Consider the following 13,116-nt stretch of genomic DNA (forward strand, 5'->3'; position numbering starts at 1 on the left):
GAGGTTCTGCGTCTTGTAAGACATAAAAACAATAAGCATGGATAGTATTTCGGGTGCGATCATACCAGCACTAATGCACCGGATCCCATCAGAACTCCGCAGTTAAGCGTGCTTGGGCGAGAGTAGTACTAGGATGGGTGACCCCCTGGGAAGTCCTCGTGTTGCACCCCCTTTTTCGTTGCCCGTCTGCGTTTTTTTATGTTTTAGGTGCGTTTTTTTTTTCTTTCTTGCTATATCCATGCTCGGGCGGCCTCCGGTTCAATGTTGATTGTTTTCTTGTTTCCCGAACCGAGCCGATCCATCACGTGGGTCCCACGCCTCGCGTCCGAAAGCAAACGAGGTTCTGCGTCTTGTAAGACATAAAAACAATAAGCATGGATAGTATTTCGGGTGCGATCATACCAGCACTAATGCACCGGATCCCATCAGAACTCCGCAGTTAAGCGTGCTTGGGCGAGAGTAGTACTAGGATGGGTGACCCCCTGGGAAGTCCTTGTGTTGCACCCCCTTTTTCGTTGCCCGTCTGCGTTTTTTTATGTTTTAGGTGCGTTTTTTTTTTCTTTCTTGCTATATCCATGCTCGGGCGGCCTCCGGTTCAATGTTGATTGTTTTCTTGTTTCCCGAACCGAGCCGATCCATCACGTGGGTCCCACGCCTCGCGTCCGAAAGCAAACGAGGTTCTGCGTCTTGTAGGACATAAAAACAATAAGCATGGATAGTATTTCGGGTGCGATCATACCAGCACTAATGCACCGGATCCCATCAGAACTCCGCAGTTAAGCGTGCTTGGGCGAGAGTAGTACTAGGATGGGTGACCCCATGGGAAGTCCTCGTGTTGCACCCCCTTTTTCGTTGCCCGTCTGCGTTTTTTTATGTTTTAGGTGCGTTTTTTTTTTCTTTCTTGCTATATCCATGCTCGGGCGGCCTCCGGTTCAATGTTGATTGTTTTCTTGTTTCCCGAACCGAGCCGATCCATCACGTGGGTCCCACGCCTCGCGTCCGAAAGCAAACGAGGTTCTGCGTCTTGTAGGACATAAAAACAATAAGCATGGATAGTATTTCGGGTGCGATCATACCAGCACTAATGCACCGGATCCCATCAGAACTCCGCAGTTAAGCGTGCTTGGGCGAGAGTAGTACTAGGATGGGTGACCCCCTGGGAAGTCCTCGTGTTGCACCCCCTTTTTCGTTGCCCGTCTGCGTTTTTTTATGTTTTAGGTGCGTTTTTTTTTTCTTTCTTGCTATATCCATGCTCGGGCGGCCTCCGGTTCAATGTTGATTGTTTTCTTGTTTCCCGAACCGAGCCGATCCATCACGTGGGTCCCACGCCTCGCGTCCGAAAGCAAACGAGGTTCTGCGTCTTGTAGGACATAAAAACAATAAGCATGGATAGTATTTCGGGTGCGATCATACCAGCACTAATGCACCGGATCCCATCAGAACTCCGCAGTTAAGCGTGCTTGGGCGAGAGTAGTACTAGGATGGGTGACCCCCTGGGAAGTCCTCGTGTTGCACCCCCTTTTTCGTTGCCCGTCTGCGTTTTTTTATGTTTTAGGTGCGTTTTTTTTTTCTTTCTTGCTATATCCATGCTCGGGCGGCCTCCGGTTCAATGTTGATTGTTTTCTTGTTTCCCGAACCGAGCCGATCCATCACGTGGGTCCCACGCCTCGCGTCCGAAAGCAAACGAGGTTCTGCGTCTTGTAGGACATAAAAACAATAAGCATGGATAGTATTTCGGGTGCGATCATACCAGCACTAATGCACCGGATCCCATCAGAACTCCGCAGTTAAGCGTGCTTGGGCGAGAGTAGTACTAGGATGGGTGACCCCCTGGGAAGTCCTCGTGTTGCACCCCCTTTTTCGTTGCCCGTCTGCGTTTTTTTATGTTTTAGGTGCGTTTTTTTTTTCTTTCTTGCTATATCCATGCTCGGGCGGCCTCCGGTTCAATGTTGATTGTTTTCTTGTTTCCCGAACCGAGCCGATCCATCACGTGGGTCCCACGCCTCGCGTCCGAAAGCAAACGAGGTTCTGCGTCTTGTAGGACATAAAAACAATAAGCATGGATAGTATTTCGGGTGCGATCATACCAGCACTAATGCACCGGATCCCATCAGAACTCCGCAGTTAAGCGTGCTTGGGCGAGAGTAGTACTAGGATGGGTGACCCCCTGGGAAGTCCTCGTGTTGCACCCCCTTTTTCGTTGCCCGTCTGCGTTTTTTTATGTTTTAGGTGCGTTTTTTTTTTCTTTCTTGCTATATCCATGCTCGGGCGGCCTCCGGTTCAATGTTGATTGTTTTCTTGTTTCCCGAACCGAGCCGATCCATCACGTGGGTCCCACGCCTCGCGTCCGAAAGCAAACGAGGTTCTGCGTCTTGTAGGACATAAAAACAATAAGCATGGATAGTATTTCGGGTGCGATCATACCAGCACTAATGCACCGGATCCCATCAGAACTCCGCAGTTAAGCGTGCTTGGGCGAGAGTAGTACTAGGATGGGTGACCCCCTGGGAAGTCCTCGTGTTGCACCCCCTTTTTCGTTGCCCGTCTGCGTTTTTTTATGTTTTAGGTGCGTTTTTTTTTTCTTTCTTGCTATATCCATGCTCGGGCGGCCTCCGGTTCAATGTTGATTGTTTTCTTGTTTCCCGAACCGAGCCGATCCATCACGTGGGTCCCACGCCTCGCGTCCGAAAGCAAACGAGGTTCTGCGTCTTGTAAGACATAAAAACAATAAGCATGGATAGTATTTCGGGTGCGATCATACCAGCACTAATGCACCGGATCCCATCAGAACTCCGCAGTTAAGCGTGCTTGGGCGAGAGTAGTACTAGGATGGGTGACCCCCTGGGAAGTCCTCGTGTTGCACCCCCTTTTTCGTTGCCCGTCTGCGTTTTTTTATGTTTTAGGTGCGTTTTTTTTTTCTTTCTTGCTATATCCATGCTCGGGCGGCCTCCGGTTCAATGTTGATTGTTTTCTTGTTTCCCGAACCGAGCCGATCCATCACGTGGGTCCCACGCCTCGCGTCCGAAAGCAAACGAGGTTCTGCGTCTTGTAAGACATAAAAACAATAAGCATGGATAGTATTTCGGGTGCGATCATACCAGCACTAATGCACCGGATCCCATCAGAACTCCGCAGTTAAGCGTGCTTGGGCGAGAGTAGTACTAGGATGGGTGACCCCCTGGGAAGTCCTTGTGTTGCACCCCCTTTTTCGTTGCCCGTCTGCGTTTTTTTATGTTTTAGGTGCGTTTTTTTTTTCTTTCTTGCTATATCCATGCTCGGGCGGCCTCCGGTTCAATGTTGATTGTTTTCTTGTTTCCCGAACCGAGCCGATCCATCACGTGGGTCCCACGCCTCGCGTCCGAAAGCAAACGAGGTTCTGCGTCTTGTAGGACATAAAAACAATAAGCATGGATAGTATTTCGGGTGCGATCATACCAGCACTAATGCACCGGATCCCATCAGAACTCCGCAGTTAAGCGTGCTTGGGCGAGAGTAGTACTAGGATGGGTGACCCCCTGGGAAGTCCTCGTGTTGCACCCCCTTTTTCGTTGCCCGTCTGCGTTTTTTTATGTTTTAGGTGCGTTTTTTTTTTCTTTCTTGCTATATCCATGCTCGGGCGGCCTCCGGTTCAATGTTGATTGTTTTCTTGTTTCCCGAACCGAGCCGATCCATCACGTGGGTCCCACGCCTCGCGTCCGAAAGCAAACGAGGTTCTGCGTCTTGTAGGACATAAAAACAATAAGCATGGATAGTATTTCGGGTGCGATCATACCAGCACTAATGCACCGGATCCCATCAGAACTCCGCAGTTAAGCGTGCTTGGGCGAGAGTAGTACTAGGATGGGTGACCCCCTGGGAAGTCCTCGTGTTGCACCCCCTTTTTCGTTGCCCGTCTGCGTTTTTTTATGTTTTAGGTGCGTTTTTTTTTTCTTTCTTGCTATATCCATGCTCGGGCGGCCTCCGGTTCAATGTTGATTGTTTTCTTGTTTCCCGAACCGAGCCGATCCATCACGTGGGTCCCACGCCTCGCGTCCGAAAGCAAACGAGGTTCTGCGTCTTGTAGGACATAAAAACAATAAGCATGGATAGTATTTCGGGTGCGATCATACCAGCACTAATGCACCGGATCCCATCAGAACTCCGCAGTTAAGCGTGCTTGGGCGAGAGTAGTACTAGGATGGGTGACCCCCTGGGAAGTCCTCGTGTTGCACCCCCTTTTTCGTTGCCCGTCTGCGTTTTTTTATGTTTTAGGTGCGTTTTTTTTTTCTTTCTTGCTATATCCATGCTCGGGCGGCCTCCGGTTCAATGTTGATTGTTTTCTTGTTTCCCGAACCGAGCCGATCCATCACGTGGGTCCCACGCCTCGCGTCCGAAAGCAAACGAGGTTCTGCGTCTTGTAGGACATAAAAACAATAAGCATGGATAGTATTTCGGGTGCGATCATACCAGCACTAATGCACCGGATCCCATCAGAACTCCGCAGTTAAGCGTGCTTGGGCGAGAGTAGTACTAGGATGGGTGACCCCCTGGGAAGTCCTCGTGTTGCACCCCCTTTTTCGTTGCCCGTCTGCGTTTTTTTATGTTTTAGGTGCGTTTTTTTTTTCTTTCTTGCTATATCCATGCTCGGGCGGCCTCCGGTTCAATGTTGATTGTTTTCTTGTTTCCCGAACCGAGCCGATCCATCACGTGGGTCCCACGCCTCGCGTCCGAAAGCAAACGAGGTTCTGCGTCTTGTAAGACATAAAAACAATAAGCATGGATAGTATTTCGGGTGCGATCATACCAGCACTAATGCACCGGATCCCATCAGAACTCCGCAGTTAAGCGTGCTTGGGCGAGAGTAGTACTAGGATGGGTGACCCCCTGGGAAGTCCTCGTGTTGCACCCCCTTTTTCGTTGCCCGTCTGCGTTTTTTTATGTTTTAGGTGCGTTTTTTTTTTCTTTCTTGCTATATCCATGCTCGGGCGGCCTCCGGTTCAATGTTGATTGTTTTCTTGTTTCCCGAACCGAGCCGATCCATCACGTGGGTCCCACGCCTCGCGTCCGAAAGCAAACGAGGTTCTGCGTCTTGTAGGACATAAAAACAATAAGCATGGATAGTATTTCGGGTGCGATCATACCAGCACTAATGCACCGGATCCCATCAGAACTCCGCAGTTAAGCGTGCTTGGGCGAGAGTAGTACTAGGATGGGTGACCCCCTGGGAAGTCCTCGTGTTGCACCCCCTTTTTCGTTGCCCGTCTGCGTTTTTTTATGTTTTAGGTGCGTTTTTTTTTTCTTTCTTGCTATATCCATGCTCGGGCGGCCTCCGGTTCAATGTTGATTGTTTTCTTGTTTCCCGAACCGAGCCGATCCATCACGTGGGTCCCACGCCTCGCGTCCGAAAGCAAACGAGGTTCTGCGTCTTGTAGGACATAAAACAATAAGCATGGATAGTATTTCGGGTGCGATCATACCAGCACTAATGCACCGGATCCCATCAGAACTCCGCAGTTAAGCGTGCTTGGGCGAGAGTAGTACTAGGATGGGTGACCCCCTGGGAAGTCCTCGTGTTGCACCCCCTTTTTCGTTGCCCGTCTGCGTTTTTTTATGTTTTAGGTGCGTTTTTTTTTTCTTTCTTGCTATATCCATGCTCGGGCGGCCTCCGGTTCAATGTTGATTGTTTTCTTGTTTCCCGAACCGAGCCGATCCATCACGTGGGTCCCACGCCTCGCGTCCGAAAGCAAACGAGGTTCTGCGTCTTGTAGGACATAAAAACAATAAGCATGGATAGTATTTCGGGTGCGATCATACCAGCACTAATGCACCGGATCCCATCAGAACTCCGCAGTTAAGCGTGCTTGGGCGAGAGTAGTACTAGGATGGGTGACCCCCTGGGAAGTCCTCGTGTTGCACCCCCTTTTTCGTTGCCCGTCTGCGTTTTTTTATGTTTTAGGTGCGTTTTTTTTTTCTTTCTTGCTATATCCATGCTCGGGCGGCCTCCGGTTCAATGTTGATTGTTTTCTTGTTTCCCGAACCGAGCCGATCCATCACGTGGGTCCCACGCCTCGCGTCCGAAAGCAAACGAGGTTCTGCGTCTTGTAGGACATAAAAACAATAAGCATGGATAGTATTTCGGGTGCGATCATACCAGCACTAATGCACCGGATCCCATCAGAACTCCGCAGTTAAGCGTGCTTGGGCGAGAGTAGTACTAGGATGGGTGACCCCCTGGGAAGTCCTCGTGTTGCACCCCCTTTTTCGTTGCCCGTCTGCGTTTTTTTATGTTTTAGGTGCGTTTTTTTTTTCTTTCTTGCTATATCCATGCTCGGGCGGCCTCCGGTTCAATGTTGATTGTTTTCTTGTTTCCCGAACCGAGCCGATCCATCACGTGGGTCCCACGCCTCGCGTCCGAAAGCAAACGAGGTTCTGCGTCTTGTAGGACATAAAAACAATAAGCATGGATAGTATTTCGGGTGCGATCATACCAGCACTAATGCACCGGATCCCATCAGAACTCCGCAGTTAAGCGTGCTTGGGCGAGAGTAGTACTAGGATGGGTGACCCCCTGGGAAGTCCTCGTGTTGCACCCCCTTTTTCGTTGCCCGTCTGCGTTTTTTTATGTTTTAGGTGCGTTTTTTTTTTCTTTCTTGCTATATCCATGCTCGGGCGGCCTCCGGTTCAATGTTGATTGTTTTCTTGTTTCCCGAACCGAGCCGATCCATCACGTGGGTCCCACGCCTCGCGTCCGAAAGCAAACGAGGTTCTGCGTCTTGTAGGACATAAAAACAATAAGCATGGATAGTATTTCGGGTGCGATCATACCAGCACTAATGCACCGGATCCCATCAGAACTCCGCAGTTAAGCGTGCTTGGGCGAGAGTAGTACTAGGATGGGTGACCCCCTGGGAAGTCCTCGTGTTGCACCCCCTTTTTCGTTGCCCGTCTGCGTTTTTTTATGTTTTAGGTGCGTTTTTTTTTTCTTTCTTGCTATATCCATGCTCGGGCGGCCTCCGGTTCAATGTTGATTGTTTTCTTGTTTCCCGAACCGAGCCGATCCATCACGTGGGTCCCACGCCTCGCGTCCGAAAGCAAACGAGGTTCTGCGTCTTGTAGGACATAAAAACAATAAGCATGGATAGTATTTCGGGTGCGATCATACCAGCACTAATGCACCGGATCCCATCAGAACTCCGCAGTTAAGCGTGCTTGGGCGAGAGTAGTACTAGGATGGGTGACCCCCTGGGAAGTCCTCGTGTTGCACCCCCTTTTTCGTTGCCCGTCTGCGTTTTTTTATGTTTTAGGTGCGTTTTTTTTTTCTTTCTTGCTATATCCATGCTCGGGCGGCCTCCGGTTCAATGTTGATTGTTTTCTTGTTTCCCGAACCGAGCCGATCCATCACGTGGGTCCCACGCCTCGCGTCCGAAAGCAAACGAGGTTCTGCGTCTTGTAGGACATAAAAACAATAAGCATGGATAGTATTTCGGGTGCGATCATACCAGCACTAATGCACCGGATCCCATCAGAACTCCGCAGTTAAGCGTGCTTGGGCGAGAGTAGTACTAGGATGGGTGACCCCCTGGGAAGTCCTCGTGTTGCACCCCCTTTTTCGTTGCCCGTCTGCGTTTTTTTATGTTTTAGGTGCGTTTTTTTTTTTCTTTCTTGCTATATCCATGCTCGGGCGGCCTCCGGTTCAATGTTGATTGTTTTCTTGTTTCCCGAACCGAGCCGATCCATCACGTGGGTCCCACGCCTCGCGTCCGAAAGCAAACGAGGTTCTGCGTCTTGTAGGACATAAAAACAATAAGCATGGATAGTATTTCGGGTGCGATCATACCAGCACTAATGCACCGGATCCCATCAGAACTCCGCAGTTAAGCGTGCTTGGGCGAGAGTAGTACTAGGATGGGTGACCCCCTGGGAAGTCCTCGTGTTGCACCCCCTTTTTCGTTGCCCGTCTGCGTTTTTTTATGTTTTAGGTGCGTTTTTTTTTTCTTTCTTGCTATATCCATGCTCGGGCGGCCTCCGGTTCAATGTTGATTGTTTTCTTGTTTCCCGAACCGAGCCGATCCATCACGTGGGTCCCACGCCTCGCGTCCGAAAGCAAACGAGGTTCTGCGTCTTGTAGGACATAAAAACAATAAGCATGGATAGTATTTCGGGTGCGATCATACCAGCACTAATGCACCGGATCCCATCAGAACTCCGCAGTTAAGCGTGCTTGGGCGAGAGTAGTACTAGGATGGGTGACCCCCTGGGAAGTCCTCGTGTTGCACCCCCTTTTTCGTTGCCCGTCTGCGTTTTTTTATGTTTTAGGTGCGTTTTTTTTTTCTTTCTTGCTATATCCATGCTCGGGCGGCCTCCGGTTCAATGTTGATTGTTTTCTTGTTTCCCGAACCGAGCCGATCCATCACGTGGGTCCCACGCCTCGCGTCCGAAAGCAAACGAGGTTCTGCGTCTTGTAGGACATAAAAACAATAAGCATGGATAGTATTTCGGGTGCGATCATACCAGCACTAATGCACCGGATCCCATCAGAACTCCGCAGTTAAGCGTGCTTGGGCGAGAGTAGTACTAGGATGGGTGACCCCCTGGGAAGTCCTCGTGTTGCACCCCCTTTTTCGTTGCCCGTCTGCGTTTTTTTATGTTTTAGGTGCGTTTTTTTTTTCTTTCTTGCTATATCCATGCTCGGGCGGCCTCCGGTTCAATGTTGATTGTTTTCTTGTTTCCCGAACCGAGCCGATCCATCACGTGGGTCCCACGCCTCGCGTCCGAAAGCAAACGAGGTTCTGCGTCTTGTAGGACATAAAAACAATAAGCATGGATAGTATTTCGGGTGCGATCATACCAGCACTAATGCACCGGATCCCATCAGAACTCCGCAGTTAAGCGTGCTTGGGCGAGAGTAGTACTAGGATGGGTGACCCCCTGGGAAGTCCTCGTGTTGCACCCCCTTTTTCGTTGCCCGTCTGCGTTTTTTTATGTTTTAGGTGCGTTTTTTTTTTCTTTCTTGCTATATCCATGCTCGGGCGGCCTCCGGTTCAATGTTGATTGTTTTCTTGTTTCCCGAACCGAGCCGATCCATCACGTGGGTCCCACGCCTCGCGTCCGAAAGCAAACGAGGTTCTGCGTCTTGTAGGACATAAAAACAATAAGCATGGATAGTATTTCGGGTGCGATCATACCAGCACTAATGCACCGGATCCCATCAGAACTCCGCAGTTAAGCGTGCTTGGGCGAGAGTAGTACTAGGATGGGTGACCCCCTGGGAAGTCCTCGTGTTGCACCCCCTTTTTCGTTGCCCGTCTGCGTTTTTTTATGTTTTAGGTGCGTTTTTTTTTTCTTTCTTGCTATATCCATGCTCGGGCGGCCTCCGGTTCAATGTTGATTGTTTTCTTGTTTCCCGAACCGAGCCGATCCATCACGTGGGTCCCACGCCTCGCGTCCGAAAGCAAACGAGGTTCTGCGTCTTGTAGGACATAAAAACAATAAGCATGGATAGTATTTCGGGTGCGATCATACCAGCACTAATGCACCGGATCCCATCAGAACTCCGCAGTTAAGCGTGCTTGGGCGAGAGTAGTACTAGGATGGGTGACCCCCTGGGAAGTCCTTGTGTTGCACCCCCTTTTTCGTTGCCCGTCTGCGTTTTTTTATGTTTTAGGTGCGTTTTTTTTTTCTTTCTTGCTATATCCATGCTCGGGCGGCCTCCGGTTCAATGTTGATTGTTTTCTTGTTTCCCGAACCGAGCCGATCCATCACGTGGGTCCCACGCCTCGCGTCCGAAAGCAAACGAGGTTCTGCGTCTTGTAGGACATAAAAACAATAAGCATGGATAGTATTTCGGGTGCGATCATACCAGCACTAATGCACCGGATCCCATCAGAACTCCGCAGTTAAGCGTGCTTGGGCGAGAGTAGTACTAGGATGGGTGACCCCCTGGGAAGTCCTCGTGTTGCACCCCCTTTTTCGTTGCCCGTCTGCGTTTTTTTATGTTTTAGGTGCGTTTTTTTTTTCTTTCTTGCTATATCCATGCTCGGGCGGCCTCCGGTTCAATGTTGATTGTTTTCTTGTTTCCCGAACCGAGCCGATCCATCACGTGGGTCCCACGCCTCGCGTCCGAAAGCAAACGAGGTTCTGCGTCTTGTAGGACATAAAAACAATAAGCATGGATAGTATTTCGGGTGCGATCATACCAGCACTAATGCACCGGATCCCATCAGAACTCCGCAGTTAAGCGTGCTTGGGCGAGAGTAGTACTAGGATGGGTGACCCCCTGGGAAGTCCTCGTGTTGCACCCCCTTTTTCGTTGCCCGTCTGCGTTTTTTTATGTTTTAGGTGCGTTTTTTTTTTCTTTCTTGCTATATCCATGCTCGGGCGGCCTCCGGTTCAATGTTGATTGTTTTCTTGTTTCCCGAACCGAGCCGATCCATCACGTGGGTCCCACGCCTCGCGTCCGAAAGCAAACGAGGTTCTGCGTCTTGTAGGACATAAAAACAATAAGCATGGATAGTATTTCGGGTGCGATCATACCAGCACTAATGCACCGGATCCCATCAGAACTCCGCAGTTAAGCGTGCTTGGGCGAGAGTAGTACTAGGATGGGTGACCCCCTGGGAAGTCCTTGTGTTGCACCCCCTTTTTCGTTGCCCGTCTGCGTTTTTTTATGTTTTAGGTGCGTTTTTTTTTTCTTTCTTGCTATATCCATGCTCGGGCGGCCTCCGGTTCAATGTTGATTGTTTTCTTGTTTCCCGAACCGAGCCGATCCATCACGTGGGTCCCACGCCTCGCGTCCGAAAGCAAACGAGGTTCTGCGTCTTGTAGGACATAAAAACAATAAGCATGGATAGTATTTCGGGTGCGATCATACCAGCACTAATGCACCGGATCCCATCAGAACTCTGCAGTTAAGCGTGCTTGGGCGAGAGTAGTACTAGGATGGGTGACCCCCTGGGAAGTCCTCGTGTTGCACCCCCTTTTTCGTTGCCCGTCTGCGTTTTTTTATGTTTTAGGTGCGTTTTTTTTTTCTTTCTTGCTATATCCATGCTCGGGCGGCCTCCGGTTCAATGTTGATTGTTTTCTTGTTTCCCGAACCGAGCCGATCCATCACGTGGGTCCCACGCCTCGCGTCCGAAAGCAAACGAGGTTCTGCGTCTTGTAGGACATAAAAACAATAAGCATGGATAGTATTTCGGGTGCGATCATACCAGCACTAATGCACCGGATCCCATCAGAACTCCGCAGTTAAGCGTGCTTGGGCGAGAGTAGTACTAGGATGGGTGACCCCCTGGGAAGTCCTCGTGTTGCACCCCCTTTTTCGTTGCCCGTCTGCGTTTTTTTATGTTTTAGGTGCGTTTTTTTTTTCTTTCTTGCTATATCCATGCTCGGGCGGCCTCCGGTTCAATGTTGATTGTTTTCTTGTTTCCCGAACCGAGCCGATCCATCACGTGGGTCCCACGCCTCGCGTCCGAAAGCAAACGAGGTTCTGCGTCTTGTAGGACATAAAAACAATAAGCATGGATAGTATTTCGGGTGCGATCATACCAGCACTAATGCACCGGATCCCATCAGAACTCCGCAGTTAAGCGTGCTTGGGCGAGAGTAGTACTAGGATGGGTGACCCCCTGGGAAGTCCTCGTGTTGCACCCCCTTTTTCGTTGCCCGTCTGCGTTTTTTTATGTTTTAGGTGCGTTTTTTTTTTCTTTCTTGCTATATCCATGCTCGGGCGGCCTCCGGTTCAATGTTGATTGTTTTCTTGTTTCCCGAACCGAGCCGATCCATCACGTGGGTCCCACGCCTCGCGTCCGAAAGCAAACGAGGTTCTGCGTCTTGTAGGACATAAAAACAATAAGCATGGATAGTATTTCGGGTGCGATCATACCAGCACTAATGCACCGGATCCCATCAGAACTCCGCAGTTAAGCGTGCTTGGGCGAGAGTAGTACTAGGATGGGTGACCCCCTGGGAAGTCCTCGTGTTGCACCCCCTTTTTCGTTGCCCGTCTGCGTTTTTTTATGTTTTAGGTGCGTTTTTTTTTTCTTTCTTGCTATATCCATGCTCGGGCGGCCTCCGGTTCAATGTTGATTGTTTTCTTGTTTCCCGAACCGAGCCGATCCATCACGTGGGTCCCACGCCTCGCGTCCGAAAGCAAACGAGGTTCTGCGTCTTGTAAGACATAAAAACAATAAGCATGGATAGTATTTCGGGTGCGATCATACCAGCACTAATGCACCGGATCCCATCAGAACTCCGCAGTTAAGCGTGCTTGGGCGAGAGTAGTACTAGGATGGGTGACCCCCTGGGAAGTCCTCGTGTTGCACCCCCTTTTTCGTTGCCCGTCTGCGTTTTTTTATGTTTTAGGTGCGTTTTTTTTTTCTTTCTTGCTATATCCATGCTCGGGCGGCCTCCGGTTCAATGTTGATTGTTTTCTTGTTTCCCGAACCGAGCCGATCCATCACGTGGGTCCCACGCCTCGCGTCCGAAAGCAAACGAGGTTCTGCGTCTTGTAGGACATAAAAACAATAAGCATGGATAGTATTTCGGGTGCGATCATACCAGCACTAATGCACCGGATCCCATCAGAACTCCGCAGTTAAGCGTGCTTGGGCGAGAGTAGTACTAGGATGGTTGACCCCCTGGGAAGTCCTCGTGTTGCACCCCCTTTTTCGTTGCCCGTCTGCGTTTTTTTATGTTTTAGGTGCGTTTTTTTTTTCTTTCTTGCTATATCCATGCTCGGGCGGCCTCCGGTTCAATGTTGATTGTTTTCTTGTTTCCCGAACCGAGCCGATCCATCACGTGGGTCCCACGCCTCGCGTCCGAAAGCAAACGAGGTTCTGCGTCTTGTAGGACATAAAAACAATAAGCATGGATAGTATTTCGGGTGCGATCATACCAGCACTAATGCACCGGATCCCATCAGAACTCCGCAGTTAAGCGTGCTTGGGCGAGAGTAGTACTAGGATGGGTGACCCCCTGGGAAGTCCTCGTGTTGCACCCCCTTTTTCGTTGCCCGTCTGCGTTTTTTTATGTTTTAGGTGCGTTTTTTTTTTCTTTCTTGCTATATCCATGCTCGGGCGGCCTCCGGTTCAATGTTGATTGTTTTCTTGTTTCCCGAACCGAGCCGATCCATCACGTGGG

The 13,116-nt window shown here is 50.0% G+C and overlaps 39 non-coding genes across 39 annotated transcripts; all 39 read left to right on the forward strand.

Moving 5' to 3' along the window:
* The first annotated feature begins 51 nt into the window (after nt 1-51).
* On the forward strand, nt 52-170 carry LOC145016397 (5S ribosomal RNA). The gene has a single exon (XR_013666193.1). It is a non-coding gene; the product is annotated as a 5S ribosomal RNA (ribosomal RNA).
* A 218-nt stretch (nt 171-388) lies between these two features.
* On the forward strand, nt 389-507 carry LOC145025331 (5S ribosomal RNA). Its single transcript, XR_013673352.1, has one exon. It is a non-coding gene; the product is annotated as a 5S ribosomal RNA (ribosomal RNA).
* Nucleotides 508-725: 218 nt separating this feature from the next.
* On the forward strand, nt 726-844 carry LOC145022160 (5S ribosomal RNA). The gene has a single exon (XR_013670297.1). It is a non-coding gene; the product is annotated as a 5S ribosomal RNA (ribosomal RNA).
* A 218-nt stretch (nt 845-1,062) lies between these two features.
* Nucleotides 1,063-1,181, forward strand: LOC145016401 (5S ribosomal RNA). The gene has a single exon (XR_013666194.1). It is a non-coding gene; the product is annotated as a 5S ribosomal RNA (ribosomal RNA).
* Nucleotides 1,182-1,399: 218 nt separating this feature from the next.
* On the forward strand, nt 1,400-1,518 carry LOC145016404 (5S ribosomal RNA). The gene has a single exon (XR_013666196.1). It is a non-coding gene; the product is annotated as a 5S ribosomal RNA (ribosomal RNA).
* A 218-nt stretch (nt 1,519-1,736) lies between these two features.
* On the forward strand, nt 1,737-1,855 carry LOC145016408 (5S ribosomal RNA). The gene has a single exon (XR_013666198.1). It is a non-coding gene; the product is annotated as a 5S ribosomal RNA (ribosomal RNA).
* Nucleotides 1,856-2,073: 218 nt separating this feature from the next.
* On the forward strand, nt 2,074-2,192 carry LOC145016413 (5S ribosomal RNA). The gene has a single exon (XR_013666199.1). It is a non-coding gene; the product is annotated as a 5S ribosomal RNA (ribosomal RNA).
* A 218-nt stretch (nt 2,193-2,410) lies between these two features.
* On the forward strand, nt 2,411-2,529 carry LOC145016418 (5S ribosomal RNA). Its single transcript, XR_013666200.1, has one exon. It is a non-coding gene; the product is annotated as a 5S ribosomal RNA (ribosomal RNA).
* A 218-nt stretch (nt 2,530-2,747) lies between these two features.
* On the forward strand, nt 2,748-2,866 carry LOC145016421 (5S ribosomal RNA). Its single transcript, XR_013666201.1, has one exon. It is a non-coding gene; the product is annotated as a 5S ribosomal RNA (ribosomal RNA).
* Nucleotides 2,867-3,084: 218 nt separating this feature from the next.
* Nucleotides 3,085-3,203, forward strand: LOC145025333 (5S ribosomal RNA). Its single transcript, XR_013673354.1, has one exon. It is a non-coding gene; the product is annotated as a 5S ribosomal RNA (ribosomal RNA).
* A 218-nt stretch (nt 3,204-3,421) lies between these two features.
* On the forward strand, nt 3,422-3,540 carry LOC145016422 (5S ribosomal RNA). Its single transcript, XR_013666203.1, has one exon. It is a non-coding gene; the product is annotated as a 5S ribosomal RNA (ribosomal RNA).
* Nucleotides 3,541-3,758: 218 nt separating this feature from the next.
* Nucleotides 3,759-3,877, forward strand: LOC145016429 (5S ribosomal RNA). The gene has a single exon (XR_013666204.1). It is a non-coding gene; the product is annotated as a 5S ribosomal RNA (ribosomal RNA).
* Nucleotides 3,878-4,095: 218 nt separating this feature from the next.
* Nucleotides 4,096-4,214, forward strand: LOC145016434 (5S ribosomal RNA). The gene has a single exon (XR_013666205.1). It is a non-coding gene; the product is annotated as a 5S ribosomal RNA (ribosomal RNA).
* Nucleotides 4,215-4,432: 218 nt separating this feature from the next.
* Nucleotides 4,433-4,551, forward strand: LOC145016448 (5S ribosomal RNA). Its single transcript, XR_013666207.1, has one exon. It is a non-coding gene; the product is annotated as a 5S ribosomal RNA (ribosomal RNA).
* A 218-nt stretch (nt 4,552-4,769) lies between these two features.
* Nucleotides 4,770-4,888, forward strand: LOC145016456 (5S ribosomal RNA). Its single transcript, XR_013666208.1, has one exon. It is a non-coding gene; the product is annotated as a 5S ribosomal RNA (ribosomal RNA).
* Nucleotides 4,889-5,106: 218 nt separating this feature from the next.
* Nucleotides 5,107-5,225, forward strand: LOC145016461 (5S ribosomal RNA). The gene has a single exon (XR_013666209.1). It is a non-coding gene; the product is annotated as a 5S ribosomal RNA (ribosomal RNA).
* A 217-nt stretch (nt 5,226-5,442) lies between these two features.
* On the forward strand, nt 5,443-5,561 carry LOC145016468 (5S ribosomal RNA). Its single transcript, XR_013666210.1, has one exon. It is a non-coding gene; the product is annotated as a 5S ribosomal RNA (ribosomal RNA).
* A 218-nt stretch (nt 5,562-5,779) lies between these two features.
* Nucleotides 5,780-5,898, forward strand: LOC145016474 (5S ribosomal RNA). The gene has a single exon (XR_013666211.1). It is a non-coding gene; the product is annotated as a 5S ribosomal RNA (ribosomal RNA).
* Nucleotides 5,899-6,116: 218 nt separating this feature from the next.
* On the forward strand, nt 6,117-6,235 carry LOC145016479 (5S ribosomal RNA). The gene has a single exon (XR_013666212.1). It is a non-coding gene; the product is annotated as a 5S ribosomal RNA (ribosomal RNA).
* Nucleotides 6,236-6,453: 218 nt separating this feature from the next.
* On the forward strand, nt 6,454-6,572 carry LOC145016486 (5S ribosomal RNA). Its single transcript, XR_013666214.1, has one exon. It is a non-coding gene; the product is annotated as a 5S ribosomal RNA (ribosomal RNA).
* A 218-nt stretch (nt 6,573-6,790) lies between these two features.
* Nucleotides 6,791-6,909, forward strand: LOC145016491 (5S ribosomal RNA). The gene has a single exon (XR_013666215.1). It is a non-coding gene; the product is annotated as a 5S ribosomal RNA (ribosomal RNA).
* Nucleotides 6,910-7,127: 218 nt separating this feature from the next.
* LOC145016496 (5S ribosomal RNA) lies at nt 7,128-7,246 on the forward strand. Its single transcript, XR_013666219.1, has one exon. It is a non-coding gene; the product is annotated as a 5S ribosomal RNA (ribosomal RNA).
* Nucleotides 7,247-7,464: 218 nt separating this feature from the next.
* Nucleotides 7,465-7,583, forward strand: LOC145016499 (5S ribosomal RNA). The gene has a single exon (XR_013666220.1). It is a non-coding gene; the product is annotated as a 5S ribosomal RNA (ribosomal RNA).
* Nucleotides 7,584-7,802: 219 nt separating this feature from the next.
* On the forward strand, nt 7,803-7,921 carry LOC145016508 (5S ribosomal RNA). Its single transcript, XR_013666225.1, has one exon. It is a non-coding gene; the product is annotated as a 5S ribosomal RNA (ribosomal RNA).
* A 218-nt stretch (nt 7,922-8,139) lies between these two features.
* Nucleotides 8,140-8,258, forward strand: LOC145016512 (5S ribosomal RNA). Its single transcript, XR_013666226.1, has one exon. It is a non-coding gene; the product is annotated as a 5S ribosomal RNA (ribosomal RNA).
* Nucleotides 8,259-8,476: 218 nt separating this feature from the next.
* On the forward strand, nt 8,477-8,595 carry LOC145016517 (5S ribosomal RNA). Its single transcript, XR_013666229.1, has one exon. It is a non-coding gene; the product is annotated as a 5S ribosomal RNA (ribosomal RNA).
* A 218-nt stretch (nt 8,596-8,813) lies between these two features.
* Nucleotides 8,814-8,932, forward strand: LOC145016524 (5S ribosomal RNA). The gene has a single exon (XR_013666231.1). It is a non-coding gene; the product is annotated as a 5S ribosomal RNA (ribosomal RNA).
* Nucleotides 8,933-9,150: 218 nt separating this feature from the next.
* Nucleotides 9,151-9,269, forward strand: LOC145016529 (5S ribosomal RNA). The gene has a single exon (XR_013666232.1). It is a non-coding gene; the product is annotated as a 5S ribosomal RNA (ribosomal RNA).
* A 218-nt stretch (nt 9,270-9,487) lies between these two features.
* Nucleotides 9,488-9,606, forward strand: LOC145025334 (5S ribosomal RNA). Its single transcript, XR_013673355.1, has one exon. It is a non-coding gene; the product is annotated as a 5S ribosomal RNA (ribosomal RNA).
* A 218-nt stretch (nt 9,607-9,824) lies between these two features.
* LOC145016534 (5S ribosomal RNA) lies at nt 9,825-9,943 on the forward strand. Its single transcript, XR_013666233.1, has one exon. It is a non-coding gene; the product is annotated as a 5S ribosomal RNA (ribosomal RNA).
* A 218-nt stretch (nt 9,944-10,161) lies between these two features.
* On the forward strand, nt 10,162-10,280 carry LOC145016540 (5S ribosomal RNA). The gene has a single exon (XR_013666234.1). It is a non-coding gene; the product is annotated as a 5S ribosomal RNA (ribosomal RNA).
* Nucleotides 10,281-10,498: 218 nt separating this feature from the next.
* Nucleotides 10,499-10,617, forward strand: LOC145025335 (5S ribosomal RNA). Its single transcript, XR_013673356.1, has one exon. It is a non-coding gene; the product is annotated as a 5S ribosomal RNA (ribosomal RNA).
* Nucleotides 10,618-10,835: 218 nt separating this feature from the next.
* LOC145025585 (5S ribosomal RNA) lies at nt 10,836-10,954 on the forward strand. The gene has a single exon (XR_013673595.1). It is a non-coding gene; the product is annotated as a 5S ribosomal RNA (ribosomal RNA).
* Nucleotides 10,955-11,172: 218 nt separating this feature from the next.
* On the forward strand, nt 11,173-11,291 carry LOC145016546 (5S ribosomal RNA). The gene has a single exon (XR_013666235.1). It is a non-coding gene; the product is annotated as a 5S ribosomal RNA (ribosomal RNA).
* Nucleotides 11,292-11,509: 218 nt separating this feature from the next.
* On the forward strand, nt 11,510-11,628 carry LOC145016552 (5S ribosomal RNA). Its single transcript, XR_013666236.1, has one exon. It is a non-coding gene; the product is annotated as a 5S ribosomal RNA (ribosomal RNA).
* Nucleotides 11,629-11,846: 218 nt separating this feature from the next.
* LOC145016555 (5S ribosomal RNA) lies at nt 11,847-11,965 on the forward strand. The gene has a single exon (XR_013666237.1). It is a non-coding gene; the product is annotated as a 5S ribosomal RNA (ribosomal RNA).
* A 218-nt stretch (nt 11,966-12,183) lies between these two features.
* On the forward strand, nt 12,184-12,302 carry LOC145016562 (5S ribosomal RNA). The gene has a single exon (XR_013666239.1). It is a non-coding gene; the product is annotated as a 5S ribosomal RNA (ribosomal RNA).
* A 218-nt stretch (nt 12,303-12,520) lies between these two features.
* On the forward strand, nt 12,521-12,639 carry LOC145025666 (5S ribosomal RNA). Its single transcript, XR_013673671.1, has one exon. It is a non-coding gene; the product is annotated as a 5S ribosomal RNA (ribosomal RNA).
* A 218-nt stretch (nt 12,640-12,857) lies between these two features.
* On the forward strand, nt 12,858-12,976 carry LOC145016567 (5S ribosomal RNA). Its single transcript, XR_013666240.1, has one exon. It is a non-coding gene; the product is annotated as a 5S ribosomal RNA (ribosomal RNA).
* The last annotated feature ends 140 nt before the right edge of the window (nt 12,977-13,116 follow it).

This window comes from Lactuca saligna, chromosome 1 (assembly GCF_052625555.1).
Source record: "Lactuca saligna cultivar CGN05327 chromosome 1, ASM5262555v1, whole genome shotgun sequence".
Taxonomy (NCBI): Eukaryota; Viridiplantae; Streptophyta; class Magnoliopsida; order Asterales; family Asteraceae; genus Lactuca; species Lactuca saligna.